Source organism: Salvelinus fontinalis, chromosome 15 (genome assembly GCF_029448725.1).
Source record: "Salvelinus fontinalis isolate EN_2023a chromosome 15, ASM2944872v1, whole genome shotgun sequence".
NCBI lineage: Eukaryota > Metazoa > Chordata > Actinopteri > Salmoniformes > Salmonidae > Salvelinus > Salvelinus fontinalis.
In genome coordinates this window covers 17,060,175-17,086,553 of record NC_074679.1, presented here as the reverse complement: position 1 = coordinate 17,086,553, position 26,379 = coordinate 17,060,175, and the positions used below count along the sequence as shown (strand labels likewise).

Genomic DNA, 26,379 nt, shown 5'->3' with positions numbered 1-26,379 from the left:
GCGTTGGGCAGACGGGCAGTTCAGACGGCGTTGGGCAGACGGGCAGTTCAGACGGCGTTGGGCAGACGGGCAGTTCAGACGGCGTTGGGCAGACGGGCAGTTCAGGCGCCGTTGGGCAGACGGCAGACTCTGGCCGACTGAGGCGCACTGTAGGCCTGGTGCGTGGTGCCGGAACTGGAGGTACCGGGCTAAGGACACGCACCTTCAGGTTAGTGGGGGGAGCAGCAACAGGACGCACAGGACTCTGGAGACGCACAGGAGGCTTGGTGCGTGGTGCCGGTACTGGTGGTAATGGGCTCGAGACACGCACCATAGAGCTAGTGCGTGGAGGAGGAACAGGGTTCTGGAGACGCACAGGAAGCCTGGTGCGTGGTGTCGGCACTGGTGGTACTGGGCTGGGGCGGGGAGGTGGCGCCGGATATACCGGACCATGCAGGCGTACTGGCTCCCTTGAGCACTGAGCCTGCCCAACCTTACCTGGTTGTATGCTCCCCGTAGCCCGACCAGTGCGGGTAACTCCACCTCCCCGCACTGGGCTATGTAGGCGAACCGGGGACACCATGCGTAAGGCTGGTGCCATGTATGCCGGCCCGAGGAGACGCACTGGTGGCCAGATGCGTTGAGCCGGCTTCATGTGTGGCCTGCTGGAGGTCATTTTGCAGGGCTCTGGCAGTGCACCTCCTTGCACAAAGGCGGAGGTAGCGGTCCTGCTGCTGGGTTGTTGCCCTCCTACGGCCTCCTCCACGTCTCCTGATGTACTGGCCTGTCTCCTAGTAGCGCCTCCATGCTCTGGACACTACGCTGACAGACACAGCAAACCTTCTTGCCACAGCTCGCATTACTGTGCCATCCTGGATGAGCTGCACTACCTGAGCCACTTGTGTGGGTTGTAGACTCCGTCTCATGCTACCACTAGAGTGAGAGCACCGCCAGCATTCAAAAGTGACCAAAACATCAGCCAGGAAGCATAGGAACTGAGAAGTGGTCTGTGGTCACCACCTGCAGAATCACTCCTTTTTGGGGGGTAATCTGGCTAATTGTCTATAATTTCCACCTTTTGTCTATTCCATTTGCACAACAGCATGTGAAATTTATTGTCAATCAGTGTTGCTTCCTAAGTGGACAGTTTGATTCCACAGAAGTGTGATTGACTTGGAGTTACATTGTGTTGTTTAAGTGTTCCCTTTATTTTTTTGAGCAGTGCATATCCACAGTAAAGAGAGTCCTATATCGACATAACCTGAAAGGCTGCTCAGCAAGGAAGAAGACACTGCTCCAAAACCGCAATAAAATAGCCAGACTACAGTTTGCAACTGCACATGGGGACAAAGATTGTAGTTCTTGGAGAAATGTCCTCTGGTCTGATGAAACAAAAAAAGGACTGGTCATAATGACCATTGTTATGTTTGGAGGAAAAAGGGGGAGGCTTGCAAGCCAAAGAACACCATCCGAACCGTGAAGCACAGGGGTGGCAGCATCATGTTGTGGGGGTGCTTTGCTGCAGGAGGGACTGGTGCACTTCACAAAATAGATGGCTTCATGAGGAGGAAAATTATATGGATATATTGAAGCAAAATCTCAAGACATCAGTCAGGACGTTACAGCTTGGTCGCAAATGGGTCTTCCAAATGGACAGTGACCCCAAGCATACTTCCAAAGTTGTGGCAAATGGCTTAAGGACAACAAAGCCAAGGTATTGGAGTGGCCATCACAAAGCCCTGACATCAATCCTATAGAAAATTTGTGGGCAGAACTGAAAAAGTGTGTGCGAGCAAGGAGGTCTACAAACCTGACTCAGTTACCCCAGCTCTGTCAGGAGGAATTGGCCAAAATTCACCCAACTTATTGTGGGAAGCTTGTGGAAGGCTACCCGAGACGTTTGACCCAAGTTAAACAATTTTAAAGGCAATTTTACCAAATACTAATTGAGTGTATGTAAATTTCTGACCCACTGGGAATGTGATGAAAGAAATAAAAGCTGAAATAAATCATTCTCTCTACTATTATTCTAACATTTCACAATCTTAAAATACAGCGGTGATCCTAACTGACCTAAAACAGGGAATTTTGTCAGGAATTGTAAAAAACTGAGTTTAAATGTATTTGGCTAAGGTGTATGTAAACTTCCGACTTCAAATGTATACACACCTCCATATATATATATATATATATATATATATATACACTCACACTCACAAGCAGCAATACACGGACAGCTCTACTCAAATTTATTTTGCTTTTATTTAACCAGGAAAGTCATTGGGAACAGATTCTCGTTTACAATAACAAACCGGTCAGGTTAATGGTAAAGTTTGTCGACATGACTTTTGCCATGATTGTTAGAAGTCATAGATAATGTGATTTTAATTTGATTGTGGTCTAATTGTGGTTTAATATGAGCGGCCTTCTGGGCCTTGAAAGAGATGTTATTAATTTCAGTGGAATTCTCTGGTGTTGTAATCAAATGTGAAAATAAACCATCTATCCACTACATGCACAGCTATATTCAACAGTCATTCCTTCTTCCCCCCTCCATTCCTCCTCCTGCCCATTCATCCCAACCAGTGTCACTTGCCGTTATCAATTACCCATTAGACAGTGTAATATTCACCCAATATTGCCACTGTGCAACTGGGAGATTTTACAGTGATCAAAACCGACAAATCTGATTTAAACACCATGCATAAATAAGAAGTGGGCGCCCTCCCCAATCTAACTAATGAATAATGGATGGATGTTTTCTAATCATTTTCCAATATCGCACCGCTTTTCCCCAGCCCAACAGGAGGTAGGGAGGATTACTTTTTCATTGATTTTTTCCTTCTCTTTCCTCTTTTTTTTAAAGTAACAAAAAAACACAGACCTCAAATGTAAAAGACAGTTAATGGTGAGGTAAGAAATCCATCAGGGATGTTGGAATGAGCATTTCTGAGAGATCTTAGCAATGCCTCGCTCTCTCTTTCTCATGGCTTCACATTTCTGCCTCCCTCTCAGAAGGCATGTGTAGGTGGGAGGATGGGGGCAGGAGAGGGGGGGTGGGGGGGGGGGGGGTTGACACTACATGTGATGCCTGCAGGTGAAAATATAAAAAAATGCTATCCCATCCTCTCTTAGCAGTCAAAGCAAGCTAAATACTGATTGTAATAAATTAAAACACTTCTAATTGATTATCATCAGTGACAACACTCTGGCTTGATCATAATGATATCATGCATAACTTAATAGTCTTAACTGCCCTTTGTCAAGTTCTCTGAGCTGCGTTTGAAGAATTTATTTCAAAACTCTATATCACATTTGTGTTTTTTCATCATAAATCATTGCTTATGCATACCTTCATGTGTGTGTATATATTATTATTACTGTTCTCAGATTTTTTATTTATAGATTTTAGGTGTGTATGAAAATGCATTTTTTGGCAAAATGCTATATATCCATTGTTTAGCTGGAATGGAATGTATCCTGTATGTTTCACTGTGATATGTGGTTGATTCAACTACAGTAGCTAGCTATCTTATGTACTGTATGCACTTACTGTAAGTCGCTCTGGATAAAAGCATCTGCTAAATGACAAAAATGTAAAATGTAAATGTTTCACAAACAGATCTCATATGACTGTGTAAATATATATTATTTTTTATATTTTTTATATTTATGTCACAAATGTATAATTTATACAGTTCTTTATTAAACAAATGTATAATGGAACACTAGTCACTTTAACTTCTTATGGCTGAAGGGGCAGTATTGAGTAGCTTGGATGAAAGGTGCCCATATCAAACGGCCTGCTCCTCAGTCATAGTTGCTAATATTTGCATATTATTATTAGTATTGGATAGAAAACACTCTAAATTTTCTAAAACTGAAATCAAAACAGGAAGTCAGAAATCTGAGCTTGTATGTATTCACCAGAGTCCCTAATGAAATCCCCTTGAGATATGAATGATTGTGCACTGCCTAGGGGTTCCACTGGATGTCAACCATCAATAGAAATTATAATGAGACTTCTATGATGTTGTGGGAGAGAATGATAGCAGAATCAGTCAGGTGTCCATCAAGCAGCCATTTTCTGATCATGCTTTTTCCTCATGGTACTCACTTGCGTTCCATTGCTCACGAAGACAAGAAAGAATACTCCGGTTGGAACTTTATTGAAGCTATATGTTAAAAACATCCTAATGATTGATTCTGTACTTAGTTTGAAATGTTTCTTCGACCGGTAATATCACTTTTTGAAGTTTTTGTCTGATATAACGCTGACCAGAATTAGCGTTTGGATATGTAAACCAGACGCGCTAACAAAATAAGTTATTTGGACATAAATAACGGATTTTTTCGAACAAAACAAACATTTATTGTGGACCTAGGATTCCTATTGTGCTTTCTGATGTAGATCATCAAAGGTAAGGGAATGTTTATCATATATTTTCTTGTTTATGTTGACGCCATCTTTGCGGCTGTGGTGTTTTACTTTTGAGCGCCGTCTCAGATTATAGCTTGGGTTTCTTTTTCCGTAAAGTTTTTTTGTAATCTGACACAGCGGTTGCATTAAGGAGAGGTATATCTATGATTCCATGTGTATAACTTGTATTATTATCTATATTTATGAGTATTTCTGTTGAAACGATGTGGCTATGCAAAGTCACTTGATGTTTTTGCCACTAGTGAATCTAGGTCGCCTCAATGTAAACTCAGATTTTTTTATATAAATATGAATTTAATCAAACAAAACATGCATGTATTGTGTAACATTAAGTCCTATGAGTGTCATTTGATGAAAATAATCGAAGGTTAGTGATTAATTTTATCTCTATTCTTGGTTTTGTGAAGCTATCTTTAGCTGGAAAAAATGACTGTGATTGTGGTTTTGTGGTGAACTAACATAATCGTTTGTAGTGCTTTCGCTGAAAAGCCTATTTGAAATCGGACACTTTGGTGGGATTAACAACAAGATTACCTTTAAAATGATATAAGACACATGAATGTCTGAGGAATTTTAATTATGAGATTTCTGTTTTTTTAATTTGGCGCCTGCACTTCGACTGGCTGTTGTCATATCGATCCCGTTAACGGGACTGCAGCCATAATTAATCATGTTTAAATAATGTTTACATGCTGCTTTACTCATCTCATATGTATATACTGTAATCTATTCTACTGTATTTTAGTCAATGCCACCCAGATTCCCCCGGTACTGCTGCTGCTCATTCCGTTCACCAGCTCCAGAGGTCTGCGTCACCGGCCTTCTAGGCGTCACTGAACTGGATCATTACCACCAACCCCGGACTGTCTTGTCTCATTACCCACACCTGGTTCCCATTCCCCCTGATTAGTATGTGTATAATTGTGCCCTCTGTTCCCCATTGTCCTGGTTGATTATTGTTCACACGTCCGTTGGTACGCGAGTACCTGTGCTTTTTATTTCGGCTTTCGTGCAGCATGTATTGTGCACTTGTTATTACAGGTCTCGTCCAGTGTATTGTTGTGCATTTGTTATTACTGGTTTCGCCCTGTGTAGTGTATTTCAGGTCTTGTCCCGTGAATTTATTAGAGGTTTTATCTCACTTGTCACGACTTCCGCCGAAGTCGGTTCCTCTCCTTGTTCGGGCGGCGTTCGGCGGTCGACGTCACCGGTCTTCTAGCCATCGCAGATCCACCTTTCATTTTCCATTTGTTTTGTCTTGTTTTCCCACACACCTGGTTTACATTCCTTCATTACGTGACGTGTATAATACCCTCTGTTGCCCCCCATGTATGTGTGTGGAATTGTTTGTTTTAAAGTGATTGTGCATTATCGACTGGTTTGCTCCGGGTTATTTCAACCCATATTGTGTTGTTCTGGGTGCCGTCGGTTTTGCCTCATTTAAACTGCTCCGGTTATTACCCAGTTCTGCTCTCCTGCGCCTGACTTCCCTGCAGCCAATTACGCACCTCTTACATCACTCTTTTGTGTGGGTTACATCCCTGTGTTTTTGTATACGTGTTTGTTTTGGGCATCGTCCCCGTGCCTTTTCATGGCACGTTGTATATTCTGGGTGGAGTATTAAACCCCCCTATTACGAATTCCTGAGCCTGTCTCCAATCATTTATACAATGTGACACCAACATTTATTAATTCCATTATTTTACTTTCAGATTTGTGTGTATTGTTGGGAATCGTTTTTAGATACTACTGAATTGTTCGATACTACTGCAATGTTGGAGCTAGGAACACAAGCATTTCACTACACCCGCAATAACATCTGCTAAATATGTGTATGTGACCAATAAAATTTTATTTGAATTAGATTTTATTTATTTCTCTGAGAGTGAGGCAGTTATGTAGCATTTTTTGAAAAACATGATCATTTGTCTCTGAATTGAAATCATCAAGTGATAGATTTTAAACTAATACATGTCAGTCATTGAACAACCCCAACCATGATTAGATAGTGAAAAGCACACCAATCTCTTTCATAATTTCTTTAAACAGTAAAGATAATTTACAAACATTTCTGAAAATGGATATAGTGTTTTGGAATAAAGCTCTTAATTTGTTTCCTTAATGAAAGAAGGCCAAACCAAGTTATGCAAATTATTATTTACAGGTGCCTGCCTGCCTGCCCACCTACCTGCCTGCCTGTGTGAAACAGGTCAGTGCAGCTCCTGAAATGGAACAGCCTTTTCACTGTTAATACAATCGTTGGCTTGAATGTGTGCCGGCTAACGCTCACAATGGCACCACTGGGTCAAATACAAGCAGGCTATTTCCCTCAGAATCATAAATCTGAGTTAACTAGGGAAAATAAAGTATATCCCGTTCCTGAATAAAATCAGTGCATTGCAATGAACGTGTACTATGGGGGAGGCCAATAGTTGGTGTATAGCCTACTGTGACTCAGTACATAGGACGGTGACTAATCCAGCTCCCATCCACTGCATCATAACCCCGTCACAGCCAGTGTAACTCATACAGATGTGTATGGTAGTGACATATATGTATGGTAGTGACAGTGGTGTATAGGCGTGGAGGCGGAGTGCCAGCTCGACCCTATGCAGGACAGGTGAGGTGATGAATGGGAGCCTGTTATGCCACGAGGTGAAAGTGTCCATTAATCACTGCTCTCCTCCACTCTCCTGGCTTTTCCATTACCATGCACACACTTCAACAGGCCTGATTGGTTTTTAATTGGCCTGCCCGCCAGGAAATACATCACGTACCCCCCTCCCCCCCTCCCCAGAATGCTAGGGAGGCGTGAGGCTGCTAGGGCCGCTTCCGTCCCCGAGGAGAGGAGAGGGCTGGAGAGGATAGCAATGTGTTCTTAGACAGATGACCAATTCCAAATCAACACCTATAGCCCTATTCCCTTTCACACTTCTGGTAAAATCTCAAAAGATTAAATAGGTATTAATAATGTGGTAGCTTAATCTTGCCATCAAATAGGATTTTATGACTACCTATCCAAATTTGGTGCAGTTTAGTTTCACTCATCAGCGCATTGATTCTTAAGCCTTACAGAAACCTGTCATGAACCAGTGAGGCACACTAGATCCCCCTTTCTCAGAGCATGGAAGGATCAGTATTGACATTGCAGAATTTACCTTGGATTTATCCCATCACAAAACCAGCTGAACCACGTCATTCAGTGATTGCAAGGGCAGATCAATGTCTCTTCAACATCCTGCCACTGGTTTACTCAGTCAAGCTCATCTTGATAATACCAACGAGTAACATTAGCTATAGGGAATAAAAATGAACAACATCTAAATAGAAATGGTATGTACATGTTTAAATGAATCCTGACCACGGCCTAATCGATTTGATCCTAGTTATGAATCATCATAAGCATCGACCTCCTCCATCCTCCATCATTCTGGACGATGTACAGTATATATACTGTAGTTATATAAATACATTCCTGAGTGTGAATCAGAGATAAACTGTGTCTTGGGCGTGCTCTGAGGGGGGCTAGCTAGCTGGGCTGTAAGCCTCTTTAGCTGTCTCCACAGGGGGGTAGTGTGATCCTCTCTTGGGCCCATGGGTGGCCTGGCGTTAACACGCTCTAAAGGGAGGAACACCCTCGACCAGGGGGCTTACTCATCGACTCCCAAACAGACAGACACACAGTCATGTGACCATGCAATTCTGCCTTGTTTGTGTCAGACAGGCTAGCATGCTAGTGTTAGCCCACGGTCATTCCATCTCACTTTAATAGAGTCACATTTTCACAGAGTAAAACTAGCAGACTTATAAATGTCTATATTTGCACACAGTCATGCTAGCAGACTTATATCGCTTAATAGTACACAGTCGTGCTAGCCGCATCCATTGAGACTGGCTAGCTAGCTAGAGTGTTGCTATGTGACCCAACTGCTGGGTAGTTGGGTCACATAGCAACACTCTAGCTAGCTATATGTAACCTTTATTTAACTAGGAAAGTCAGTTAAGTACAAATTCTCATTTACAATGACGGCCTACCCCGGTCAAACCCGGACGACGCTGGGCCAATTGTGCACCGCCCTATGGGTCTCCCAATCATGGCCGGATGTGATACAGCCTGGATTCCAACCAGGGACTGTAGTGACGCCTCTTGCACTGAGATGCAGTGCCTTAGACTGCTGCGCCACTCAGGAGCCATAAAATAATGTTAGTGGGTGTGTGACTATGTGACCTGCTTCTACTCACCTCAGACAAACTAACATTACCATAGTCATGCTGTCCACAGCACAGCACAGACAAGCTAACTGGCATGTAGCTATATGACCCAGTAGGGTTAGTGTGTATGGAATTCCTATGGGGCTCATTCATTAGTCTGCTTGGGGGTGGGGATATGCTACTCCCACACAAGCCTGGAGATCCTTCAACACACATGCACACACTAGCACACAAACACGCACACACACACTCCCCTATTCCTATGGTGTAAAGAGTTAAAGGTTCATATCTTAGACATGCGTTTCAGTTTCAACTCACTAGAGTGATGCAGTCGTTATTGTGGAGATACAGCACTACTTATCCAGCTGCCAGGAATATAACTAGAGAAACTGTTAACAAATGGTTCAGAGGTTATTCTGTGCAGATGTTGTTTTGTAAGAAATCATTAAAGAAAGTTTAATTTTCACAGACAATTACACTCTTCCTACGATAGTGGACCTTTAATCAACAAAATCTATTATTGTATCCAGGCTAGCCAACGGAACTCAATCAACAAATCTATTATTGTATCCAGGCTAGCCAACGGAACTCAATCAACAAAACCTATTATTGTATCCAGGCTAGCCAACGGAACTCAATCAACAAAACCTATTATTGTATCCAGGCTAGCCAACGGAACTCAATCAACAAAACCAATGTAATTATCTAGAAAAAAGAGATATCAATAGTATTTAAATGGATTGTTGGAAATTGATTAAAAACAAACTTGCTTAATTACTTTTTATACCAAACAAATGTATTGTGATAAATACCTCAACACTTCCATGTCATGTAACTGTAAAGTAATGTTGCCAAAAGTACCCAGTATGTTTTGAAATCCCACCAGTAACCGATTTTCTCAAATTAAATCATAGTGTATTTGTCACATGCTTTGTAAACATCAGGTGTAGACCAACAGTAAAATGCTTACTTACCGGCCCTTTCCAACAATGCAGAGAGAAAAAATTGAAATAATAGAAAAATAATACAAGGAATAAATACACAATGAGTAACGATAACTTGGCTATATACACGGGGTATGTGTTCAGGGGTACGAGGTAATTGAGGTAGATTTGTACATGTACGGTAGGTAGTGATAAAGTGAAAAAGCAACAGGATAGTTAATAAAGAGTAGCAGCAGCATATGTGATGAGTCAAAAGAGTTACTGCAAAAAGGGTCAATGCAGATAGTTAAGTAGTTAACCATAAGCTACCCAGACTAACTATTTAGCAGTCTTATGGCTTGGGTGTAGAGCTGTCCAGGGTCCTGTTGGTGCATCGGTATTGCTTTCCGTGCGTTAGCAAAGAGAACAGTCTATGACTTGAGTGGTGGGATTCTTTGACAATATTTAGGGCCTTCCTCTGACACCGCCTGGTATAGAGGTTCGGAATGGCAGGGAGCTCAGCCCCAGTGATGTATTGGGCCGTACGCACTACGTACTGTAGCGCCTTGCGGTCAGATGCCAAGCAGTTGTCATACCAAGCGGTGATGCAGCATGTCAAGATGCTCTACATGGTGCAGCTGTAGAACTTTTGTGGATCTGAGGAACCATGCCAAACCTTTTTTTTGGAGACGGCTCTCTCGGGCCTTCTCCACAACTATGTTGGTGCGTGTGGACCATGATAATTCTTTGGTGATGTGGACACCGAGGAACTTGAATCTCCCAACCCGCTCCACAACAGCCGCGTCGTTGTGGATGGGGGCGTGCTCGGCCCTCCATTTCCTGAAGTCTACGTTCAGCTCCTTTGTCTTGCTGATGTTGAATGAGAGGTTGTTGTCCTGGCACCACACTGCCAGGTCACTGACCTCCTCCCTGTAGGCTATTTCATCGTCGGTGATCAGGCCAACCACGTTGTGCCTTCAGCAAACTTAATGATGGTGTTGGAGTATCGTGCGCTGCCATGCAGTCGTTTGTGAAGAGGGAGCACAGGAGGGGACTAAATACGCACCCCTGAGGAGCCCCTTTTTTTTTTTTTTTTTTTTTCTTTGGGGTGGTGGATCAGCTTAATATTGCGGAAAGAATGTTGCTTCCAATGTAATTGTCTGCATCATTTCCAATCCCCCATATTTTTTGGGGTAAATATATATATATCCATTCACGTATGCATACATATACACATATATACATACACATACCTACATAGACATACATACTTTTTTAAAGAGTATACCTTTATTATTATTCCCTGCAAACCCTACCACCGATCCCCAAATTGGAGTAAACTGATAAACATTTCTGTTTTTACCTTCAATTTATACATCTTATACACATTTTACAGACACAGTCTACTTTATAATAGTTCTCTCTTGCTTGTTCTTAGTCCTTCCTCTATTTCTGTTGTCCATCCAGTTTGATTTCCACTTGTAACTGTGCTATTTCACAATAGCTCCGCACCTATACACATTTCACAGATCCCGTATGCCCTACATTGTTTATCTTGTTATTAGTCCCACCCTTCAGCCCCACTCAACCTTTCCCATCTATCTTCCAACATCATCCATTTCGGATTTTTATTTGCCATATATTTTTCAACTGTGCTGTGATGCTTCACAAAAGATTTGAAACTTCCTATTCTCATAGCTTCCACGGATTGTAAATTAAAAATAATTTTTTTTGCTAAAATAATTATTATATTATTGATTGATTGACTATGGCTTTTCAAATCCCCCAGTATTGCTATCTGTAGCGTTAGTTCTACGCAAATGTTGCAATTCTTCAACCATTCCTGGACCTGTGACCAAAAACGAGCTACATGCGGACAATACCAAAATAAATGGTCTAATGACTCTGCCTCCTCACAGCAGAATCTACAGAGCTGAGAAGATTGTATCCCCCATATATATAACATTCTATTAGTTGCAAGAATTTTGTACAATAATTTAAATTGAAAAATTTGAAGTTTTGAATCCGGCGTTGTTTTGTGTATCAATTCATAAACCATGTGCCATGGAATGGGTACATCAAAAATCTCTTCCCAACTATTTTGCAATTTATATGGCACAGCTGTAAGTTTTTTGGTCCTTAAATGAAATTGGTATATGTTTTTATTTATCACACTTTTCTTTAACCATTTATGTTCTTTAATATAAGGCCGACATACAAGTTCCTTACTTTTATCCCCTTCCACCTGCCTCTTCCATTTTTGTGGTAATGCTGCAATTAATTGGTTGTAATTTTGGGTAGAGCAGACATTTCCATATGTCTGTGTTAGCTGCATGTGTGACATTACTCCACCAGTCCTATTTATGATATCATTCACAAAAATTATACCTTTTTTAAACATTTCTTCGATAAATACAGTTTTTTTATCAATTACTATATTTGAATTTAACCACAAGATTTGTTGTACTATTTGTTCCGTCCTTTCAGGTGGATTAAACTGAAATTGCAACCAACTTTCTAAGGCTTGTTTAAAAAATAAAGATATTTTGGAGATTATTTCCTTTTCAAGCAACCGAAAGTGAGCAGGTGTAATCTGAATAAAGGGAAAAAGGCCCTTCTTGAACATAGGATGAGACATTCGTACCAATCTACTAGAGAACCAGTTTGGATTTAAGTATAACTTTTGTATGACTGATGCCTTTAGTGAGAGGTCTAATGCTTTAATATTTAATCATTTCTGCCCTCCGAATTCCTATTCGTTATATAAATAGGCCCGTTTAATTTTATCTGGCTTGCCGTTCCAAATAAAATTGAATATTTTTTGTTCATATAATTTAAAAAAGCAGGTCACTAGGTGTAGGCAAAACCATAAGCAAATAGGTAAACTGTGATATGATTAAAGAGTTAATCAGGGTGATTTTCCCACAAATAGACAGGTATTTTCCTTTCCATGGTAGCAAGATCTTATCTATTTTTGCTAACTTTCTATAAAAATTTATTGGAGTGAGATCATTTCTTTCTTTTGGGATTTGTATACCGAGTATGTCCACATCACCGTCAGACCATTTAATTGGTAAACTACATGGCAATGTAAAATGTGTATTTTTTAGTAATCCAATACGTAATATGGTACATTTATCATAATTTGGTTTTAATCCAGAGAGGATAGCAAATGTATCTAGATCCTCTAAGAGGCCGTGGAGAGATTCTAGTTGTGGTTTTAAAAGAAAACATGAATCATCAGCGTACAATGACACCTTAGTTTTTAGGCCCTGGATTTCTAATCCCTTAATATTAATGTTTGATCTAATTTTAACAGCTAACATTTCGATGGCAATAATAAATAGATATGCCGATAGTGGACAACCTTGTTTTACTCCTCTAGATAGTTTAAAACTTTCTGAGATGTAGCCATTATTTACTATTTTACACCTAGGGTTACTATACATAATTTTTACCCATTTTATAAGAGATTCCCCAAAATTGTAATATTCTAGGCATTTATATATCAACTCCAGTCGTACTTTATCAAAAGCCTTTTCAAAATCAGCTATGAAAACCAGGCCTGGTGTCCCCGATATTTCATAGTGTTCTATTGTTTCCAGTACTTGCCTTATATTATCTCCAATGTATCCACCATGTAAAACACCTGTCTGATTAGGATGAATAATATCTGACAAAACTTTTTTTATTCTATGCGCCAAGCATTTTGCTAGGATTTTTGCATCACAACACTGAAGTGTAAGAGGTCTCCAATTTTTTTAATGGACTGGATCTTTATATATACCACTTGGGTCCTGTTTCAGTAATAATGATATCACGCCTTCTTGTTGCGTGTCTGATAATCTATCATTTATATAGGAGTGGTTAAAACAAGCTAATAATGGTCTTTTGAGTATATTAAAAAAATGTTTGTATACTTCCACTGGTATGCCATCCAGTCCTGGAGTTTTCCCATCCTAAAGGCCCCAATTGCATCAAGTAGTTCCTCCTCTGTAATTAGGCCTTCACATGAGTCTTTCTGTACAGATGTTAATTTTACATTATTATTAGGGAAAAAATCCATACAATTAGTTTCAGTTAGTGGAGATGGAGGAGCCTGAAACGAAAATATATTCTTAAAGTACTTTACTTCCTCTTTCAAAATATCATTTGGTGAATCATGCGTGACTCCATCATTTGTAACAAGTTTTAATACGTTTTTTTTGGTAGCATTTCTATATTGAAGATTGAAAAAGAATTTGGTGCATTTTTCCCCATATTCCATCCAGTGTGCTTTATTTTTGTAATATATTACACTGGATCTTTCTTGAATAAGTTCCTCCATTTCTTTTTGTTTTTCCTCTAACTTATTCTGTGTCTCTATGGTACCGTTTTTATTGTTATCTAACTGTACTGTTAGTCCTTCAATTTCCTTTGTTAATATGGACTCTTTTGATCGAAATTGCTTTTGTTTTATAGATGAGTACTGAATTGCATTGCCTCTAAAGGCACACTTAAAAGTGTCCCATACAATATGGGGATCTGCTGTACCTATGTTATGTCTAAAAAAGTCAGTTATAAATTCTTCTGTCCTAGTTCTAAACAATTTATCATCTAGTAGGCTTTGATTAAATTTCCAATATCCTCGCCCACGTGGAAATTCTGTAAGAGTAATATATATGCCAATTATGTGATGGTCCGACCGCATTCTGTCCCCTATCAAACACTTTTTAACTTTTGGTGCCAGAGAGAATGATATAAGAAAGTAGTCAAGGCGACTAACTTGATTAAGCCTCCGCCATGTATATCTCACTAGGTCAGAGTATTTAAGTCTCCATATATCCACTAATTCCAATATATCCATGACATTCCTGATTTCCTTAAGTGCCTGAGGGTGATAGTTTGTAGTGTGATTTCCTTTCCGGTCCATAGAGGTATTTAAGACCGTATTAAAATCTCCCACTATAATAATAGAGTCTAGTGTTGCTTGTAGAGTTGATACATTCTTATATATATTGTCAAAGAAGCTTGGATCATCATTATTCGGACCGTATAGGTTAATAAGCCATATATGTTTATTGTCCAATAACATATTTAAAATAATCCATCTACCTTGAGGATCTGTTTGGACAAGTTGCACATTTGGATCAAAGTTATTATTAATTAAAACCATCACCCCTTTTGAATTTCTTTGCCCATGGGAGAAATATATTTCCCCCCCCCAGTTCTTTTTCCACAAAACTTCATCTAAAACTGTCGAATGGGTTTCCTGTAAACAGTAGATTTTATAATCCTTCTCTTTTAGCCAGGTAAATACTGATCGTCTTTTCTTATTATCTGCTAAGCCATTACAATTGTAACTGGCTATACTTATTTCACCACTTACCATAATGAGACACACCTTTCAATTATTTTTATCAAAATATATGTTTGTAAACGTCCTATTAAAAAGTAACATAATGATTGAGTGTCTATATAGTTGTACCATGACATTTGCATCTCCACTAAGCAAACCTCCAATTGGTCCCCACTATTCCACCCACCAAAAGCCCCCATCTCGAGTTGGGTTGTCATCCCAATGCCCGGCAGACCACCCCCGACCCCCCGCATCGCACAGCCCCGGACCGACTGGGATCCATCCTTCGAAAAGTGCACACAGCACCATCCACCGAACCGAAGCAGATCCATTGCCAAATGCATTTCCATCGCCCTCACCTCGATTTTTATTACATATTGCTGTGAATCATCCTCTATAGTCCCTAACATCTTTTACTTCTTCCTTCGCAACAGTTGTGGGATACACACATACACCCACACACATTCAGCCCTTACCCCCACATAACCATAAGCTCACCCTCTCAACAATTGCACCATCCCAGAGCCCAACTCAAGATGGGTCATGATTAACAAATGTACTTGCAGTTGCAGCTGCATGAGAAGGCCTGCAAGACCGCTCAAAAAATGAGCATAAACGTATAGATTTATTTACCATTGTCACATCCTAGATGATGGAGGTCAAATGTACACCTTCTTCCTGAAACACCCACAATACGGTCATCCATTTTGACCATGTTCCCAAGCATCTCCATGCAGTCCGATTGGTTTCGTGCCACCAGGGCCACAATAATATACCCCCTCTCTGAATGTCCGAGTGTGACCCCCTCCCCATGGGTTACTGCAGCTAGTGTTGCCAGCACTGCCACTGCCTGGGTGGGGGCACCCCACCGGAATCCCCACTGGCTAGGTACAAGGTCATCAAGGTTCTCATTAGCAGCTTTGAGAATTTCCTTGTTTATTATGCTCTCCCTTTAGGGGGCTTTGGCTTTGCAGGACCAACCCTGCCAAGCAGGCTCAGAATCTTGAGGGGGCAGTGCTGCTCTTGGTCCCTGACCTCATTTTGGCTGCATACAGACCGCATACAGCATGCACATAAAACAGTTAGGGACTTCTCCTTAGTATCTGGGCCATTCATGTGGGTGTCTAGGGTATAGGGCCATGGGCCGTACCATTAAAATAGGATAATAAATAATTAGATATAATTTATTTAAAAAATGTAGTTCCCCATGATAGGACAATAAATAAATAAGACGTGTAATTCATTATAAAAGTATATCCATCATCTGAACAACATTGAAAGCCCTCTCATACCCGGCCCACAGCAATACACTGGCTCTGGGATATGCAACTATTTCATTACTCACTCACTCAACTTTCCAAACATAACAAATAAAAATAAACACACACCACACCATCCACACATACTGTGCCTTCTGTTTACTTAGTTTTTATCTTCACTATATAGAAATAGTGCTTGTGTTCAATTAGTTATATGTGAAGATTTATAGAAAAGCTATATTTTGTATTGTATTGTTACAATCAGTAACCAGGCTTGAATTGTGTTTATTTTCCTCATCTATGAGAACTTTGTAATTTTTAAAATAACCATGGAGTAATCTTTGTGTCTCTGAACAACTGGTTATCAATATATAGTTTATCAACGACGAGAGCTACTCGTTTCGCTTTAAATCTATTTTCTTTGAAAATTGGATACAGAACTTTGCGCCGTTCTGCAATTTCTTTCGGAAACTGATCATTCATGCCAATTTTGGTCCCAGCAAGTCTTTTACCTAGGCTTTTAACCATTATTTTATCTTTAAATGAAGCAAATTTGGCAACGATTGGGCGCTCGTACCTCTGCCCTCTCTGTCCGAGGCGGTGTACACGTTCAAGTTGGATCTTATCGATAACTTTGCGAGGTACCTGAAGCGCTGCAAAAAGGAACTCTCTAACTACAGATTCAGGAACCTCTCCTTCTTTCTCTTGGATACCTGGAAGTACCAAATTCTCTCTCATGGATCTAGTTTGTATGTCCAGCAAGCATTCCTTCAGAACGTTGTTCTCCTTTTTAAATTCATTCATTTCGGTTTCAATCTTATTGACCGTCCCTTTTAGCGCGTGTGTTTCCTTCTCCAAAGCCGCAGCTTTTTCATCACTCATCTCTAGGCTTGCCTTCAACTCTTTTATATCTTTACTAACTAATTCAAGTATACCCAGTTTGTCATTTATTGATTTTAACAGATCGGTTTCGACCTTTACCATTGCCGGTGGTGAGAATATTAGATCATCCGTGTCGGTTGAGGAGTCACGTTTTCGTTTTTGATTCGGTTCCCCTGTCTTATTCTCCGTCATGTTTGGGTGTTGCTTGTTTTCGTAATATTTGTCGATAAATGTCTCTAGTCTTAGGATTTGTTTTGTGTTATTATCCAGATTGAAGGTTATCACCCACCAGATTATTTAGTGCTAATATTTTAGTCTAATTTAGCAGATATTTCGAATATTATGTTTTATCTTGAGGTGCTCTACATAACTTCGTTCAGTCCGCCATTACCTTTACGTTACCTTTACGTCCGCCGTCTACGTCCTACCTTGTTGTTGAAGGTCAGAGTGGTGGATGAGTTGTTGCCTACCCTCAACACCTGGGGGCAACCAAGGTACTTATCGATGGAGCCAAAGCACAGATTGAGAATCTGGCTGCAGATTGTAATTCACGGACACTAAAGTAAAACTCCAGATAAACAACCTAGGTGTTATTTCATATTTTGAACTCAATTTCAAATCACACATTAGGAATGTGACCAAGATGGCTTTTTACCACCTGAGGAACATTGCCAAGGTGGGGCAATTTTAAGGTTCTTCTATTCGTTTTTAAATCAATCCTCAATTGTGCACCCCAATACATGTCAGACCTGCTTTTAAGTTATGTACCCAGTAGGTCCATCAGGTCCTCTAGCACTGGCTTTTTAACTGTCCCAAAGCCTAGGGAGGCAGACTTTAGTTATTATGCCCCCAGCTTCTGGAATAGCCAGCCAGAGAACTTGAGGGGGGCCGAAACTGGGAATGATTTTTATAAAAAAAATGTATCCTCTTATATTTGTTGTGTAGTAAATATTTAAGTTTTTATTCTCATTTTTTCCTGTGAAGCTCATTGCGTTGCATTCCATGTCTGAAATGTGCTGTATAAATAAAGCTTGATTTGAAGTCCAGGATCCAGTTGCAGAGGGGATTGTTCAGTCCCAGGGTCTTGAGCTTAGTGATGAGCATGGAGGGCACTATGTTGTTGAATGCTGAGCTACAGTCAATGAGCAGCATTCTCACATAGGTATTCCTCTTGTCCAGGTGGGGAGGGCAGTGTGAAGTGCAATAGAGATTGCGTCATCTGTGGATATGTTGGGGCGGTATGTGAATTGGAGTGTGTCCAGGGTGTCTGGGATGATGGTGTTGATGTGAGCCATGACAAGCCTTTCCAAGCATTTCATGGCTACAATGAGTACTACGGGGTGGCAATCATTTAGACAGGTTACCTTTGCATTCTCGGGCACAAAGACTTTGGTGGTTTGCTTAAAACATGTACTGTAGGTATTACAGACTGGGTCACGGAGGGGTTGAAAATGTCAATGATGACACTTGCCAGCTGGTGAGTGCATGCTCTGAGTACGCATCATGGTGAATGTTCACCTGTTTAAAGGTCTTACTTACTACGGAGAAAGAGATCACATAGTCATCCAGAACAGCTGTTGCTCTCATGTATGGTTCAGTGTTACTTGCCTCGAAGCAAGCGTAGAAGGAATTTAGCTTCTCTAGTAGGCTCACATCACTAGGCAGCTTCTGGCTGGGTTTCCCTTTGTAATCCATGATAGTTTGCAAGCTCTGACACATCCGACGAGCTTCAGAGTCGGCGTAGTAGGACTTAATCGTAGTCCTGTATTCATGTTTTGTCTGTTTGATGGCTCGCCAGAGGTCTAGTAGTGTCCCGTTCCTTGAAAGCGGCAGCTCGAGCCTTTAGCTCAGTTGCGGATGTTGCCTATAATCCATGGCTTCTGGTTGGGATATGTACGTGCGGTCACTGTGGAGATGGCGTTGTCAATGCACCTATTAAAGAAGCCAGTGACTGATGCGTTAAACTCCTCAATGTTATCGGATGAATCCCAGTCCTGTAGCTTAGCATCAGCTTCATTGGACCACTTCCATATTGAGCGCATCACTGGCACTTGCTGTTTGAGCTTCTGTGTGTGGAGTAAAGGTGAACTAGAGTGTTTTCGTCTCTAGTTGCACAGGTGACATGCTGGTTAAAATGTGGTAAGACGGATTTCAGTTTCCCTGCATTAAAATCCCTGGCCAGTAGGAGCGCTGCCTCTGCATGTGCATTTTCTTGTTTGCTTATGGCCCTAAACATATGTTTTAGGGCGGTCTTAGTGCCAGCATTGGTTTGTGGTGGTAAATAGACAGCTACAAAAAATATAGGTTTTAATTATATTTTCTAACTCAGGTGAGCAAAACCTCGAAACTTCCTTAACATTAGAGATTGCGTATCAGCTATTGTTAACAAAGACACACACCTCCCCCATAGCCTTACCCGAAGCTGCTGGTCTTTACGATGCATTAAAAAAACAGCTAAATGTATATTATCCATGTTCTTGTTCAGCCACGACTCCGAGAAACATAGGATATTACAGTTCTTCAGGTCCCAATTATAGCATTGTCTCGATTGGAGCTTGTCCAGTTCGTTCGCCAAGGGAACGGTAGGTGGAGGCAGTTTATTAACTCGCCGACGTAGTCTCGTCAGGGAGCCCGCTTGTTTGCCTCTCTTGCATCATCTCTTCCTTTTTTGATTCCCAGGGATTAGGGCCTGGACTGGAATGAGCAGTACATTCACAGCTGCCGACTCGTTGAAGTACAAATCTTCATCCAAATCTAGTTTAGTGATCGCTGTTCTGTTGTCCAGAAGCTGTTTTCTGTCGTAGGAAATGATCGTGGAAATATTATGAACAAAAAAAGTTAAGATCAGTGTAAAAACAAAATACACCAATTAGCAAAATTGGTCAGGAGCCCGTAAAACGGTAGCTATCTACTGCAGCTCCATCTTCATCTGTCTGGCCTCCTGAGACTGTTCTGATTATGTGGGATCCTTGAGATGCTGAGGAAGAGGGTGAATATATGAGATGAGGGATGGGTAAAGGGAGGGATGGAGGGACAGCCTGGTCTCATAGACTAGATGTAACATAGTGAACGTTAATCCGAGAAACAAATTAGTATGATATGTTACCTTTGGTATGGTTATATAAAACAGAAGGTTACTTAACCCTTTACACTCGTGGGACTTGGCCTATATGGATAGGGCTAAATTGAAATGTGTCTTACAGAAGAAATATGAAAAGCATATGCATAACCATGGTAGCAATTGAAATAAACAGTTTGGAGATTATGGAAAATTATTAGACCAATGGTTAGGACACAACAGCTCACCTGAATCCAAACATTACATTGTTGATTTTATGTGCATTTTACATTTACTGTACTTTTTTTCACTGCATTTGTTGATAAAGAAATTTGAAAATATTTTGAATACATTCAGTAACATGATAATATGAGGTAGGTGCAACATAAGACAAACACGTTACAAGGGTTTGAGTGAGAGGACTATAACTGTTGTCTCCAAGTGTCCACACACCTCTCCGAAGTGTGCACAGTTCCTACGTAATTGCAATGCACTTTTATGACTCAAAGAAAAGTCTTCAACTATAAGGTGTTTTTTTGAGCTGTCCTAGCTCTGCCATTGAAGAACTAGAGCAAGCACATTTGTAGGTTTGGTTGGAACACAACACTGCATCCCCACCATTTCACAATTACTGTTGTTTACGCAGTCCAAAAATGGCCCATTATAAATCGCAATCTGGGACAAGTGGGAATCATTTGAAAGCGCGTTCTATTGCCAACATGACTAACTAAGTTATAAAACACGATATTTCAAGGTTTTCACAATACAATTCAGGGAAACAGATTGTAATTTTGGTGCATATAGAAAGGAGTTATGAGTGGTGCCTGGGCTGCAGCACATTTCCTTCACAAAAGACAAACATAGACTCATTGTGTTCAGAACAACCCAGGGTATGACACCATGTCATCTTGTAACTGTACCTCAAACAAAATTGACACTGAATGTGACATTAATTTTATGCTTTGAAAATGTGATGTGCACATTTGGACTCATGAGCGTTTGGCTTGCTTGCATGACATCAAAGCGATATTTATTATAATCCTCAATGTCTCATCTTTCAAAATACATACAGCATTTCCCTTACTCAGATAACAAAAACCGAAAGGAGGGTCGTTGTTGGGCGTATAACGTGAACGTCTAGAAAACCTACGATTGAGTGTTCAACTCTCATTACGGACAACTTTTGTAATTTTAGCAAAAAGCAACTTTGCAACTACTTAGAATGTTAGCAAACCCTTCCCCTAAACCTGACCTTAACCCCTTTAACGTAACTCCTAAACCTAACCTTAACCCTAAGCTTAACCCCTAACCACAGCTAACATTAGCATTAGCATTAGCCACCTAGCTAACGTTAGCCACAACCAATTGGAAATCGTAACATATCACACGTATTGGAAATTCGTAACATATTGTATGAATTGCAATTCGTAACATATCATACGAATTGTAATGTAACATATCACATAAAATGGAGGATAGATATCCACAAATTAATAGATACCATACCATATGTATCATAATAATTTCAGTTTACTATGCTACGCCTAACCTTGAGTCCAGATTGGGAGGGAGGGGGTTCCCGGGAGCTGGTCGCATGAGAGCCAGGGAGGGTGCTATCCCTCTATAATTTAATCACATTTGGCTGTCTCCCTGTTCTCAGCCTACACAGTAAAGCAAGTTAGGCACCGCGGTGACACACACACACACACACATACAGAAACAGACACACACAGTCTCACACACACTCTTTCCCGCGCTCTCTATCCCACCTCTCTCTCCCGCTTTCTCTCCCCTCACTCTCTCACCAACACACTCATGATAAGCAAAACATTTCCTTTCTCATCCTGACACCAGAAAAGTATACAGAACATCCCTTCACAATACAGCTTTAGCCGGTCATCATATCAGAACATCCCTTCACCATACAGCCTCAGCCGGTCATCATATCAGAACATCCCTTCACCATACAGCCTCAGCCGGTCATCATATCAGAACATCCCTTCACCATACAGCCTCAGCCGGTCATCATATCAGAACATCCCTTCACCATACAGCCTCAGCCGGTCATCATATCAGAACATCCCTTCACCATACAGCCTCAGCCGGTCATCATATCAGAACATCCCTTCACCATACAGCCTCAGCCGGTCATCATGTCAGAACATCCCTTCACCATACAGCCTCAGCCGGTCATCATATCAGAACATCCCTTCACCATACAGCCTCAGCCGGTCATCATATCAGAACATCCCTTCACCATACAGCCTCAGCCGGTCATCATATCAGAACATCCCTTCACCATACAGCCTCAGCCGGTCATCATATCAGAACATCCCTTCACCATACAGCCTCAGCCGGTCATCATATCAGAACATCCCTTCACCATACAGCCTCAGCCGGTCATCATGTCAGAACATCCCTTCACCATACAGCCTCAGCCGGTCATCATGTCAGAACATCCCTTCACCATACAGTCTCAGCTGGACATCATGTCAGAACATCCCTTCACCATACAGCCTCAGCCGGTCATCATGTCAGAACATCCCTTCACCATACAGCCTCAGCCGGTCATCATGTCAGAACATCCCTTCACCATACAGCCTCAGCCGGTCATCATGTCAGAACATCCTTTCACCATACAGCCTCAGCCGGTCATCATGTCAGAACATCCCTTCACCATACAGCCTCAGCCGGTCATCATGTCAGAACATCCCTTCACCATACAGCCTCAGCCGGTCATCATGTCAGAACATCCCTTCACCATACAGCCTCAGCCGGTCATCATGTCAGAACATCCCTTCACCATACAGCCTCAGCCGGTCATCATGTCAGAACATCACTTCATCATACAGCCTCAGCCGGTCATCATATCAGAACATCCCTTCACCATACAGCCTCAGCCGGTCATCATGTCAGAACATCCCTTCACCATACAGTCTCAGCTGGACATCATGTCAGAACATCCCTTCACCATACAGCCTCAGCCGGTCATCATGTCAGAACATCCCTTCACCATACAGCCTCAGCCGGTCATCATGTCAGAACATCCCTTCACCATACAGCCTCAGCCGGTCATCATGTCAGAACATCCCTTCACCATACAGCCTCAGCCGGTCATCATGTCAGAACATCCCTTCACCATACAGCCTCAGCCGGTCATCATGTCAGAACATCCCTTCACCATACAGCCTCAGCCGGTCATCATGTCAGAACATCCCTTCACCATACAGTCTCAGCTGGACAAAATGTCCCTTCACCATGAAGCCTCAGCTGGACATCATGTCAGAGCAGCCCTTCACATGCAGTCTCAGCTGGACAAAATGTCCCTTCACCATGCAACTTCAGCTGGACATCATGTCAACATTTCCCTGACTCACCCCAGTTCTATAAAAGGTGTACATTGTGTACAGCATATTGAGATCTACATCCCTAAGGCTATGGGAAAATACAAATGATCTATCTAAATATGCAATGTAATAATCCAACATTATATATTTCTTTTCTGGAACCCATTTGATTTCCATTTCTAAATAGCCAGATTAGAGAACATTTGTGGACAGAATTTGTGCATTCATTATTATTCCCTCCCACAAAGTCAATTGTTGGTAAAAAAAAAAGATGAGACAGGCACACAATTATTTCAGTTCATTTTCAGATTTAGAGCTTTTTTGTAAAGGTCTGTTTCCTTCACCCAGAGAGACATGTTGCAGTGCCTCAGCCTTCTGCTCTGTGCCATGGTATCATGGTGCCACCCACCAGTGGCATGACAATGGGCCTCAGGATCTCATCACGGTATTTCTGTGCATTCAAATTGCCATCGATAAAATTATATTGTGTTTGTTGTCCGTAGATTATTCCTGCACATACAATAACCCCACTGCCACCATGGGGCACTTTGCCCACACGTCTGATATCTGCCCGGTACAGTTGAAACCGGGATTCATCCGTGAAGAGCACATTTCTCCAGCATGCCAGTGGCCATCGAAGATGAGCATTTGCCCACTGAAGTCTGTACCGATTCCGAACTGCAGTCAGGTCAAGACCCTGGTGAGGACGATGAGCATGTAGATGAGCATGCAGATGAGCTTCCCTGAGGTTTCTAACAGTTTGTGCAGAAATTCTCCGGTTGTGCCACAGTTCCACCCCACAGGTGAAGAAGCAGGATGTGGAGATCCTGGGTTGGCGTAGTTACATGTGGTCTGCAGTTGTGAGGCCAGTTGGGCGTACTGCCAAATTCTCTAAAAAGATGTTGGAGGCAGCTTAATGTAGACAAATTAACATTTAACTCTTTGGCAACAGCTCTGGTGGACTTTCCTGCAGTCAGCATACAAACTCCCTCAAAATTTGAGACTTCTTTGGCATTGTACTGTGTGACAAAACTGCACATTTTAAAGTAGCCTTTTATTGTACCAAGCACGAGGTGCACCTGTGTAATGATCATGCTGTTTAATCAGCTTCTTGATCTGCTATACCTGTCAGGTGGATAGATTATATTGGCAAAGGAGAAATGCTCACTAAAAGTAATGTCAACAAATTTATGCCCCCAAATTTTGAGAAATAAGCTTTTTGTACATGTAGAACATTTCTAGGATCTTTTATTTCAGCTCATGAAACATGGAACCAACACTTTACATTTTTGCGTTTCTATTTTTGTTCAGTATAGTGACCATGTATGAGGATTCAAAACAGTCAATGTTAGCTGCATGCTATAAAGGAATAATAACAATGTAGAGCATTCAAAGGTTTGTTAAGGCATCAAATCTCCAAAACAATATAAAACATGAATATATCAACAATATGAAAATTCAACAAAAAGTAGAAATATTCCAGAAGGAGTTCAACACTCTACTTGCCATTCAATCAAACAACTCAGCTAAACAAAGCTTGGCATCAGAGATTCCAATGTAAAGCACAATATACAGTGAATACACATTTCACATCAAAATTCTAAATATCTAAATAAGCTGAGACTCAAGCATTTCTAAGCAAATGTCATACTGCATAGTTCACTATCTTAACTTCTAAGTAATATTCTCCTTCAATTTTAGCTATAACCCTCTTTTGACAATCAAACATATCATTGACAGAAGCCAAAGCACTCACAAGAAGATTGAAATAAGAAGAGTAACCCACCACTCTCAGAATGCAGTCTTCTCCCAAACTTTTTTATGCTCCAGTATGTCCGTCCTCTTTCTTTCTTTCTTTCTTTCTTTCTTTCTTTCTTTCTTTCTTTCTTTCTTTCTTTCTTTCTTTCTTTCTTTCTTTCTTTCTTTTTTATCCCACTCGTTCTTTACCCCTCACACACTCACACTGCTCCCTGCAAACTTATCATGTCTTCCTGTATGCAAATAATTTTGACTTGAGAGTCGGCTGGAGATGAGGGAACAAGGGAGAAAAAGAGGAAAGAGGCAAGAGATAGAAAGAGGAAGAGGGAAGGAGGAGAGAAGATAATGGTTGAAGGCAGGCAACCAATGGGCCTGGAGCTTAATGGAAAAAAGGAATGAGGGCAGCACCAATGAGGCGAAGCGGAAGGGAGAGAGAGATGAGGGAGGAGAGGCGGCGAAGGGAAGGATGGCGAGAGAGCGCACAGCCGAGAGGAAAGAGCGAAGGAGAGAGTGGAGTGGCAGACAGAGAGAGAGAGAGAGGGAGGAAAAAGAAGCAGAGGATGTGCGTTGCAGGGGCTAGGTACCCCAGTGAGACGGAGAGACTGCAGAAGAGAAGAGAGGGAGAGAAGGAACAGTGTGTGGCTTACCGTAGTGTAGATGGCATTCTCAGACAGCCACGAAGACAGACTCCTCACCCAGCGAGACTCACACAGCACAGCACACCGTACCAAGACTGATGAATGACAAAAACAACAAAGGAGAAGAACACCAAGCCGCCTGGTACCCTAAAGCAAGCGTGCGTCTGTGAGTGTATGTGTGTGTGAGAGTGTGAGTGAGATCATGTTCATGTGTGTGTGTGTGTGTGTGGGGGGGGGTACGTGCTGGGAGGAGAGAGTGTCTCTTCCTCTCTCTCTCACTGTGTATATGTATTTGAGAAGAACACATCTCTCTCTCTCTCTCTCTCTCTCTCTCTCTCTCTCTCTCTCTCTCTCTCTCTCTCTCTCTCTCTCTCTCTCTCTCTCTCTCACTCACACACTCACACACTCACACACACACACACTCACACACTCACACACTCACACACACACACACACACACACACACACACACACACACACACACACACACACACACACACACACACACACACACACACACACACACACACACACGTATTCAGGG

General features: G+C 41.5%; 1 protein-coding gene across 7 annotated transcripts in view; it reads right to left on the bottom strand.

Moving 5' to 3' along the window:
- The window catches only part of LOC129811479 (myelin transcription factor 1-like protein), a 174,132-nt gene extending 148,005 nt beyond the window's left edge, over positions 1–26,127 (bottom strand). For 2 of the 7 annotated variants that reach the window (XM_055862819.1, XM_055862825.1), the window contains exon 1: positions 25,226–25,808. The gene's annotated coding sequence lies outside the window, so the exon portion shown is untranslated. Of the gene's footprint in view, positions 1–19,450; positions 20,231–25,225; positions 25,810–25,844 lie in introns of those variants that run through there. The other 5 variants (XM_055862824.1, XM_055862822.1, XM_055862820.1 and 2 more) reach the window with 4 other exon arrangements.
- Positions 26,128–26,379: the final 252 nt, after the last annotated feature.